This window comes from Vicugna pacos, chromosome 29 (genome assembly GCF_048564905.1).
Source record: "Vicugna pacos chromosome 29, VicPac4, whole genome shotgun sequence".
Lineage (NCBI taxonomy): Eukaryota > Metazoa > Chordata > Mammalia > Artiodactyla > Camelidae > Vicugna > Vicugna pacos.
The window spans coordinates 13,105,393-13,116,290 of record NC_133015.1 but is presented as its reverse complement, the minus strand read 5'-3'; the positions used below and the strand labels follow the sequence as shown (position 1 = coordinate 13,116,290).

General features: G+C 38.3%; 1 protein-coding gene across 1 annotated transcript in view; it reads left to right on the top strand.

The window, feature by feature from the left end:
* LOC102543787 (potassium voltage-gated channel subfamily B member 2) overlaps positions 1–10,898 on the top strand; it is a 166,665-nt gene that overhangs the window by 45,852 nt on the left and 109,915 nt on the right. The gene's annotated exons all lie outside the window — the stretch shown is intronic.

Below are 10,898 nucleotides of genomic sequence, written 5' to 3'. Positions count from 1 at the left end.
GCTCAGGGAAACAAAGGAAGAAAGAGAGGGAGGGAGAGGGGGAGAGAGAGAGAGGAAGGAAGGAAGGAAGGGAGAAAAAAAATGAATTTGTTACATCTAAATATGATTTTGTAGCAGTTAGCATAAATCCTGAAAATGTAAACTCCAAAGCAGGGTGAAACTTTAAGTCACTATTTGTATTTGGTAAGATTGTTACAACCCCTTGATTACACTGGGAAAATAGGGCTAAATATTACTTTGCATTGAGCATCCGTTTATGAGCTAGAGCCAGAGTTAACTTTATTAACATGATTCATTTAAAGCCAGGAAGAGGATGGATTCAAACATCCATTTGCATTCAAGACAACAGTTAATGTTATGCTCCACGCACACTGTTTTTGTTGAGTACGTTTACTGAAAAGCTATTTTCTTGGTTGTTGGATTAGAACAGAACTGGCACCATGAAACATGGACACATCTTTCAAACCTGAAAGTTCTGTCTTACTCGTAAATGTTCTTAACGACACACTTTAGAGTTCATGATTTTAAATTTCTAAGTTTTCTTCCACTCTGAGGTTTCCAGACTCTCTGGGATTCTTCACCTTAAAAGAGATTCTTGAATATCATTCATGTTTTAACTTGCACTCTGGGACTGATGATAACAGCCCAGACTTAATGAATACTTAACTCCACCCTAGGCACTGTCCTGAGCACTTAATGGATCGAGTCACTTCATCTTCACAGTAAGCCTAAGAGATTGCTGTATTTTTAGATCATTTTACTAGGTGAGGGAATAGAGGCACAGACACATTAAGAAACATGCTCCAAGTCACATAGCTGATAGGGGACCAAGCTGAGTTCTGAACTCATAGTCTGATCCTAGGTTCTGTGGACTGACTTGCTGTGCACACTGCTCTACTCAGGGGCAGTGGGGAAAAATGAAGAGGGCATAGCAACAAGGAGAGGATACTCAGTGCTGGAAAGGTGGGTAGGTAAGCTGAGCAGTCAACCAGGGCCAGCACCCACGGTTTCTTATTTCTGGGCTGCGACAGGATTAGGGGTCGGTCCCCTGAAGGTATGAGTTTAGATTGCTGCTTCCTTAGACTATATGGCATGGATGATGGCAAATAAATCACTTAGTTTGATTCACTTAGAAGATTTCTTTGTAATTTTGGTCCATGTGAGTGTCTGCTGTCTGCTTTGAGTCAGAATGTGTGTGTGATATGATAAATCACAGGGATGTGACTGATGACAGCATGTGGACTGTGGTTAATCATCCTGTATTGAATATTTGGAAAGTTGCTAAGAGAATAGGTCTTCAAAGTTTTCATCACAAGAAAAAAATTGTAACAACATATGGTGATGGATGTTAAGACTCGTCTTATTGTGGTGATCATTTCACAATATATACAAATATCACATCATTATATTGTACACCTGAAGCCAGTATAATGTTATATCTCAAATACATCAAAATAAAAAAAGTTTGTGGTGTGGAGAAACTTCTAAAATATGTATACTTGGCTTCTCAATGTACTGCTTTCCTTTTAGTTTAATATTTGTTGGTAGAAGTAGTTCTCAGTGGTGTTGACACGTCTCCCTACGGAGATAATGTGTGTGTGTACAGGGGGAGGCTGTCTCAGTGACTGTGGCGCAGTTGAGAATTAGTAGGTAGGGGCCAGGCACACAGCCATGCGGTGTAGGCAGGAATGGATAGAACTGGAAAACATGTCTAATTACCTGAACCTAGGACCTGGTCTAATTACTTGAAGCTAGAACCTAACTGTTGACACATTTTTGATCCCAGTTTTAATAAATGTTGAATTTTTCAGGAGCACAACTGAAGTATAAATCTAAAGATGATTGTGGTTTCTTTTGCTCTGAATTTTACGGGAGATGTTCACCATTTCTGCAGATCTCATCATTGGTAGCAACACTGCTCATGGTACTTGAGTCACTAATAACACACACTTCCAGATGCCGCATTCGTGGTGATTATACAACTAAATGAGGGCATGTGACTCTTTGATTCTAGTTGTCCAGCCTGAGTGTTTACATTATGGAAACACAGATGATTTTATTATAAATTAGTTTCCTTATATCTTTTATATTACAGTTTTGTTCTTATGATGATATTTTAAAAGAATGTCTGTGTAGGTAAGTTAAATTTTTCATGAATTCCATTTCAATGTAGTAAACGAGGCCACACAAAATGATATTTCTCAAAGGAGATGTTGTGAGTGATAGAGTTGAGAATCCCTGAGTTAAGTTCCACTTGGAGCCATAAACACCCAGAGTTGTTTAGTTTTATTCTTCAAAATTTTACAGCAATTTAACCATAGGTAGTTTAATCACCTCAGAATTGTCTCCTTTTTAAATACCATGTGGTACAATTAACATGTATCTACACCATCTATTTGCTTTGTAATTTGTTTCAGTTTCACTAAAACCAAAAGTCCTACAAGAATGGAGGTATCTTCCTGAGAAGGTTCCTCTTAGTCCTCCTTTCCTGTTGCTTCTATTTTTTTTGCTCTCCTCTGAGGGAACACTAGAATCAGAACGAAGCTAATACCAGTGAGCAAAGGGGCAAAGTTACTTCTTTTAAAAGAAAAGCTCACTTTTCACCATGGTAACCAGACTATCATATGACACACACACCACATGACCCATGAAACATGAACCCTTTCAGAAATACATTTCTACCCGCGCATAATGAGCTTTCCTGTTAGCGTAGCAAGGACTGGAATAAGGTGACACTTTACGTTTATTTGGGTCAAGTGATTCCTTTGCTATCTTGTAATATTTTTCTTGCAGTTTTCAAGAGGCAACACTAGCATTTCATTTTCTTAAAATGCTTAATGAAACTGAGCCATATGCTGTGAACACAAGATAAAGAGACTCCACCGAGTGCTAGAAACGGTGCATTCCCATTTCCTTTGAGTGTAGGGACCGAGAAAAAACCCTGAGATTTTTGTCTTCCTTCTGCCTCTCAGGATGTGTATGGGATGTGTATTTGTAGCTGCCTACGTACTCAAGCAAAAACAAAAACAAAAGTTAAAAATCACAGCTGAGCATAGCGTGCCCATAACCACTGCTCTTTCTTTTCATTATGGTGGCTAAAACCTTTGGTTTTGCTTCAAATGTATGATGTTTGAGAAAGGACTAATAAAGAAAAGGAAGAGGAAACCTTTCAAAAGTACGTATCACATCTTGGGACGAGTGAAAATGAAAATGTTTCACTCAGCTTTTAAATATCCTTTTGCCCTTTTTGCTTGGAAGCACCTTTTGTTCAGTGAACTCTTTGCAGTTGACGTCTTTGGAAATCTCTTCTAACCATAGTACTTCCTCAGTCCACTTACCCATAAAGTGCTCAGGCACTTTATATCCAATCGATCTAGTTCCGTAGGCATTCAGAAACTTAGTAGGTCCCTGAAGACTCTGGGTAGCTTCAGATATGATGACTCAGATAAGCACGGATTTCTATAGCCAGATACTGATCTGTTCCCTGTAGCGCATCCAGTGGGATATTAGTGGTTTTGGAGCCAAAAGTTTTCTTTACAAATATATAAATCAACCTATAATATATTGAATCTGGAACTGAGCTGGAAGTTGATACGCATGTAGAACAAGCTTCTTTCAAAGCTTACTTGGAAATATAATGGAAATTGAATATTTTTCCTTCTATGAAAGTGGCAATTATTTATTCTAGTAAACCTAATGGCAAAGCCATAAAATCTTGTCATATGTTTAGCCATCAGTGAAGAAAAAGTCGAGTTGTATTTCTATTTCTTAATCCAATTCCTCTTCCCCCTCAAATTTTCCTATTTGCATAGACTTGAATTCACAAGATTTTAAGGAGAGGATGCAAGGAAGGTAAGATTCTTATACACAATGGAAAAAATTCAATGACGGGCACTTAGACCAGACTATCAGTGGACTGAAAATCAGAGTCATATTTCCTTTAACTTTGGCTCCCTTGCAGGTACTGTGGAGCTTAGTAGACACTCAATAGATACTTGGTGAAATAAAATTATTTTGGTTTTTTTTTTATGTAAAGCTTTTTCCATTGTAATGTTAACCTTTTGAATTATAAGAATAGTATCACTGAGAATAATCTTACATAAGCTTATGTAACTAAGAACTAGATAATCTCTTAAAATGAATATTTAGCTACATCAAAGTATACATCCAAAACTTAAAGCATAAGAAATTTACATTTTGGCTTTAGAGATCCACATTATTATTGAATTATGCTATGTCCATCTGCTCAAGTACTGGATATATTTAGGCGCTAGTGAGCCAAAATGAAAGATTCAATGGATTATTCATCTGCTTCATGCTCTGATACATGGAAACCTTCTGATTTGTAAATTTTGCCCCAAATTCATCTTCCCTCTTTGTTTCACTATAAGGAAGTTATGACATGCATACTTGGGTTGAGAATGACTTTGTGATTTTTTTCTTCACTCTATAACAGAGAAAATGGAGTTCATAGTAAGTGAGTGCTTGCATTGTTGCTGAATTTGAGAATGACTTTTCTTTTTCTAACACTAATGTTGCAAAATTTATATATATATATATATATATATATATAAATGTATTGTATATACATGATTTATATATACACAAATTGAATGTAAGTGGTTCATTTCTGGATGCCAGGTCTACCTAAAATTGTGGTAGTCATTAGGGCTGTTTACAAATATTTCTTTCAAATGATCCATGGCTATCTGACTTGCAATGGCCATTGAAATATGAATGTTGAAGTGGGTTTCACTTCTGGGCAGACGCTTTAAGATTCAGTGTGCACTTCGCACATTTATCCTGTCTTGGTGAATATGAAGGTGTGTATTGAGATGGGTCTTACATCATTTAGGTTCTCTCAGAGACTCTGTTAAGTAGAATACCCTCAAGGTCCATGTTAGTCCCATGCAATAAGAATGGGAGACTTTTATGTATTAAACGTCTGAGATTTTGGTGTTTGGGTTTTTGTTTGGTTTTGTTATAGCAGCATATCCTAACATACTAAGGCTAAAATACCCATCAGGTCATTTTTGTTTTGTACCACTGAAGAAAAATCCAAGTATCTGATATAAGAATTTATAAGAGAATCTGAGGGGATAAAAATATAGAGTTTTAACATTTGAGCTACTTTGAAATTTATAGACTTTTATTTTAAGCTTCTTTTGTAAAGTTGTCAGAAGAGAAGACAACATGTAAAATGGAGTTTTCTTTGATCACATTGAGTATTTGGCATGCTTGATCGATGGGGGTTGTAATTTAAATTAGAAAATAACGGCTACTATATTTAGAATTCATGGTTGTTTGTAGACATCTTTTAAAGTTTGTATAATTTTTACATTTAGATGGATATGCTTAGCCCTAAATATCTATATGGAGAGAAGCACTTCAAAGTGCAAAACACTGTAAAAGAAATATGACTTACGGGAAGAGTTTCATTAAATTCTTTAATGATGTTCTCAGTGTAAACTGGTTTTGTTTGGGGGGAAGTACAGATGTGCTGGATCTTGTTCTTGGCTATGGAAAAGGTGAAAGAAAGTGGCTCTGGGGTCTTTAGTGACTGAAGAGAAAGATGTTGAAAATTCAGTTCAGTAGGAGAAAAGATAGGTAAAGAACATGCCACTTGTGAGGTGGGTGTTAGGAAAATCAGGTTAACTGCTTTCCTCTCCTGTTTCTATTTAAGTTCCTGGGCACCTCCAGGGAAATGGTTGAGAACTGATGTGGGGTCAGGACTAAGCCATTGATGTCTTTCTCACCTTGATGGTGTGAGATGTGGAACCACCGGGGATAGGGACCATTTCTGGGTCTGAGTGAATTTCCAATAACCTGTTCCTGATCTGGAGCCATAATCTGTTACCATGGCTGAATAGATTTTGTGGTGATCAATTATGAAGACCATTGTTACAGCATCTAAAATGGTTGAATCTGCTGGGTTATGGATAATTTCATGAATATTGAATGAGCCACAGTCTGCCAAATTGGCTTTGCTCTGTTTATAGGACTCACAGAAAGCAAATGGGAACTTGGCCTTGTTAATTTTTTTTTCAGAGTGAAGGGAAAAGAAAACCTCTACATAGAATGTTAGTTAGTCACCGAGTCTCAGTGAAGGCTGTTTCACTTAGCTCTGCTCAACAGCAACTAATTGAACAAGATATTATGCTAGACACCTTTAGGGGATAGAAGGATGAGTAAAAGTAGCCTCAATTTCAAGGAATTTAGAATCTAACAGGAAGTTATAATCTAGTTATATGTTGCATCTTGATATTGCTTATGACTCAGCACTATTGATATTTATGAGAGCCTTCAAAAATTTGAAAATGGAAATAAGAAGGTAGAACATGTTCCTTATTATTAAAATTTTAAAGTATTTTCAATTTGAAAAAAGTTAAAAATTTAACTCTACAACAAGGGGCAAAGCAATTTGCCCCCTCATCCCTGCTACCCACCGTCATTCAAAGGCTTGTCCACCACGTTCTCTGGTCCAGATCACTGAGAATACGTCTTCCAAACCAAATACAATCAGGCAGAAAATCTTTTGCACTACTCTGGCTTGTGATGAGTAGTCTTGGAGATATGGCTGAAGATGCCTGAAGTGACATCTCAGGTCGATTCTGACGGTTTTGGAAACAAGGAAGTAGGGTATTTGATTTTGGTGGCTAGAGGCTAGACTTCCTTTGGTAATGGTCGAAGTTTCGAGATGAATGTGTCAGCAGAAAAGCGATGCAAATTTCAGCAAGCAGTATGCTCTTTAATACAGTGGCACTTTTCTTTACCTGGGGGTCATCAACTCAGCAAGTCCAGCTAAGGAAGCACAGGTAGTAACAGAGTCCAGGGGCCCTCGATCCCAGTCCTTCATACTACTTCTGAAAGTACGCTCAGCCAGTTTGCTTACTCTTTTTAAAAAGTTGAAAGAAATTAAAGCATTTGAGTAAATAGTTTTATGTAGTATAGCAGGCTGGAAGCAGCAAATTAGGTTAGAAAGTTTTCCTCAGTCTACTCACATTAGTTGACAAACACCTGGACAACAGAGGAGAAAGAAAAACTGTGAAAAGCTGATGCCAAGACAGCGAGCTCAGCAACCCGGCACCGTGTAGTGGAGGGGAATTGGTCTCCGTTCAGCATCCCTGAGGTGCTGCCACTTTGCAGACGGTAGTGCAGCCTGATCCTGCCGCTGTCCTGGGGGAAGCATCAGCCTCTTCCCATCGGCATCCACCCTGCACTCCTTCGCAGAGCCCTTCGCATGCTGGCCCTGGCTTCCCCTGGCCACCACCATTCCTGCCACTCTGCTCCAGCCCTTGAGCTCCTTCACATGATCAGCCTCAAATGGATCATGTATCTCTCTTGTCTCTGGACCTCCTGGTTTCTTCTTCCTGAAGTCCTTCTTGCTACTTTCTACTCATACTTTAATTCTCACCCATGTCACTGATGCTCCTGGAATGAGTTAAGTGGCCCTGCCATGTGGCCTTCCCATAGCATCCTGTGTTTCCTGTATGCCATGCTACGTTATAATGTAACAGCCTGTTTAGTGGTCTTGAGTGGGACTTGGCCAACTGTGGCCCGTGGACCAAATCCAGATCCCGCCTACTTCTGTAAATAAAATTTTATTGGAACTCAGCCATGCTTATTTCTATGACTCCTTTCACACTCTAGTGGCAGAGCTGAGTAACTGAGACAGATACTTTGATGTGCCACAAAACAAAACAAAAAATTTACTATCTGGGCTTATACAGAAAAAATTTGCTGACTCTTGGTCTCAAGAACAGGCAGCATGTCTACCTTATTCACCTTTGAATCTCTCGTATTTGGCACAGTGTTTGCACAAAGTAGATGTTCTGTATATTTTGAAGGAACTAGTTAAACGTAAATACCAGAAGAGTGACCAAGGAAAGATGAAGATAATTATTTGGCAGCTTCCGTGCACTAGGCGCTGTCCTAGGTGCTGTACGTGTACGCTCATGTAATCCTCACAGAAACCCTGTGAAGTGGGGGTTAGTATATCCAGTTTTCAATTGAGACGCTGAAGTTAAGGATGGATGAATGATTTCCTTAAGTGATACAAAGTAAGTAAAAATGGATTACCTGGGGTTTGAACTTAGACTTCCCCTGTAGTAAGGAGCTGTGTCTAACACGGAGAGACTAGCTAGCATTCCATGGAGTGAAGAGCCCGGTTTCGCTCCTGACTCCACCACTTACAAGTTTCATGACCAGGAACAGGAAGTCACTGAATTGCTCTGTGCTTTATTGTCCACAACTGTAACAAGTTATTTAACCCCTCTGGCCTTTGTCTCTGCAGCTAGTAAGTGCGAAGAGTTCAGCATCTCATTTGAATGTTGTGAAGTTTAAATGAGATATTATGCACAAGGTGCTTTGAGGTTTTTGGCATATCGGAAGCACTCAAGACATGTTAATCTTTGTTATTACATAAAGGTGCCTCAGAATCATTGCTCATAGCTCGGAATTCTCAAGAAATTCCATTCTATTTGTAACTTACGTTTACCTAATATCAATGTTGCCTTGTGTTCTGTATTCTGTATAAAGGTAAAGGAGTGGTTCAAGATACAGCTTATTAAAAGTAATACAAAGTATTATATCCTATTTTCTGTGTTGGGCTAAAGAAATCATCTGCTTTTGCTATTGCATTAACTGTGCCTGCTTTTTGGAATTTTCCAAACGTCAAATACATGGTGTCAAAATGAGATGCGCAGATCAGCGTGTGGTTTCCCTCCTAAGGATCTTCTGCTGATGCTACTTCCTGTGCTGTTGGCCCCACCATCATAGGAGCATTGTGATGCGGCCAGCTTGTTCGCATTTTCACGTTGCCTGAAGCTGGCATGTTTTCCTTTTTTATAAATGACAATATCAAACTACTGCATAAAAACCACAGAAGTCTAAAATCTATTTACAGTTTGGGATTTTTTTTTTTAGTTCCTTGCCCGTGCAATGTAAAAATTGGCTTTATAGTCTTTCTTCATACCTGTCCCAGCTTCTTGAGAATTAAATCTTACAAAGAGACTATTTTCTTCATATCACTTTTAGAAAAACTTTATTGGACAAATCATATATATATATATATAGTTAAGATATATATAAGATATAGTTAAGATCATTTGTTCTGGCCTCATATGAGAATATTAAGGTCATGAAACCCAGGGTTCTAGAACTCAGCCGTAACTTTGCCAGCCAGTAGTTCCCAACTCATAAACACTAAAAACAAAGATGATATATCCTAGTTACAATGAATTATGTGTTTGAGTCTTAAAACTGTGTTACTACCTATAAAGAAATAGTATCAGCATATCCATTAATTATACTTACATGTTTTAGTTGACATTTTAGCATTTCATTAAACATTCTCTTAATCATAAATATAGCTCTCAGTAAGAGTTGACGAACTTGAATTTCACCATTTATGTCAATTACTTTGGCCTTATTTATGCTGGCAAAGGATTATCTTTAATCAGCATTTCCCCCCCACAAAGTGATCCTAAAGATAAAGCTGTGAAAATTAAGTTGTTAATATTCATTTTGATGGAGAGCATGAAAAATATGATTATTAAACCTCTATCAATTAGCATTTTGCCTCCCATGACTTAGAGAAAGGGGAGAATTGTGAGTCATGAGTTTACAAAAGAAGTCATGGACCTTTCAGCAAACAGTAATGTAGGAAGATGTGGCTATAAACTTTCTTAGCTTCTTTTTAGTGGTGATACCGACATGACAAATTAAACTTCTGTAGGTTAAAGATCTAACCACTTTTGTATGGAGTTAAGGATCCAATCCTGCATTGATTTTTAGATAGTGATTTGACTCGTTATAACTTGATTGATGACTTAGCTTCCACTGGTAAGTGTTTAAGGGCAAACACTCAGGCATGCTACTGAATACTGAATACGACTATTATCCTAGCAGGGTAAATCTTAACAGTTGAAATAGATGCTAATGTAGTTTCTTGACCTAAGTGGCTTGAAATGCCAGGTCAGTGCAGGACATGCTAGCGTAAAAACACTTTGTTGAAAATATCAGCAGAGCAGTACTTCAGTGACCTTAAAAGATGTGGGAAGACAACTAATGAGAACAAGGAGTCATGAACTGAAGCTCCACGAACATCCACACATTTGCAGACAGATTTCACGTTGCTTAGGTCCTCAGAATTGCAATCGAGTTTGGTCAGCAATCAAGTAGATGAAGGCTTGTGCTTTTCCAGACATGCTCTATTTTTGTTCACTCCATGTGTGTGGGCAGAAGCCCTGGAAAAGCTTTGTTATCATTCCTGAAATGCAGAATGTTCTATTTAGCTTAGAAGCTCTATTCTTTGTACTAATCACTGATATTAGGCAGCTCCAGCCGTTTTTAAAACGATTAAAAGAGAATGAACCTTGGCATTTAAGTCTCAGTAACTGAGTGATCTGTCATGGTTGTACCCAACTAAATATGAGGGAAAGTAGCCTCAATGTTGTTTTCATTTCTTTCCTTCCCTTGAGTTGCATCACACAATAAGCAGAATTTTTCTCACTTGCATAGACTACTGAATCACTACCAGAATACTTAATACCCTACTGACTTTTAATCAAAGGAGGGATGTACATTTCAAACTTATTTTAATTTGTCACTCTTAATAATATTTGTTCACTTAGCTTTCCGTAACATCTGTGTGAGAGATTAAATAAGTCATGCCATCTCATTCTGTGGCTGGGTTCCAGTTACCGCTTCCAAACTGTCCCAAACCGTAGTGGCTTTAGCAACAACCGTTTTACTCTGACTTGCAGTTCCGTGGTTTGGGAATGCAGCCGGGACACACCTTGGTAGGTCTTCAGTGTCACGCAGCATCATCAACTGAGGTCACTTGGTAGAATTCAGCTGGCAGCTGGCTGGTCCTTGCTCACAAGCCTGGCGCCTTC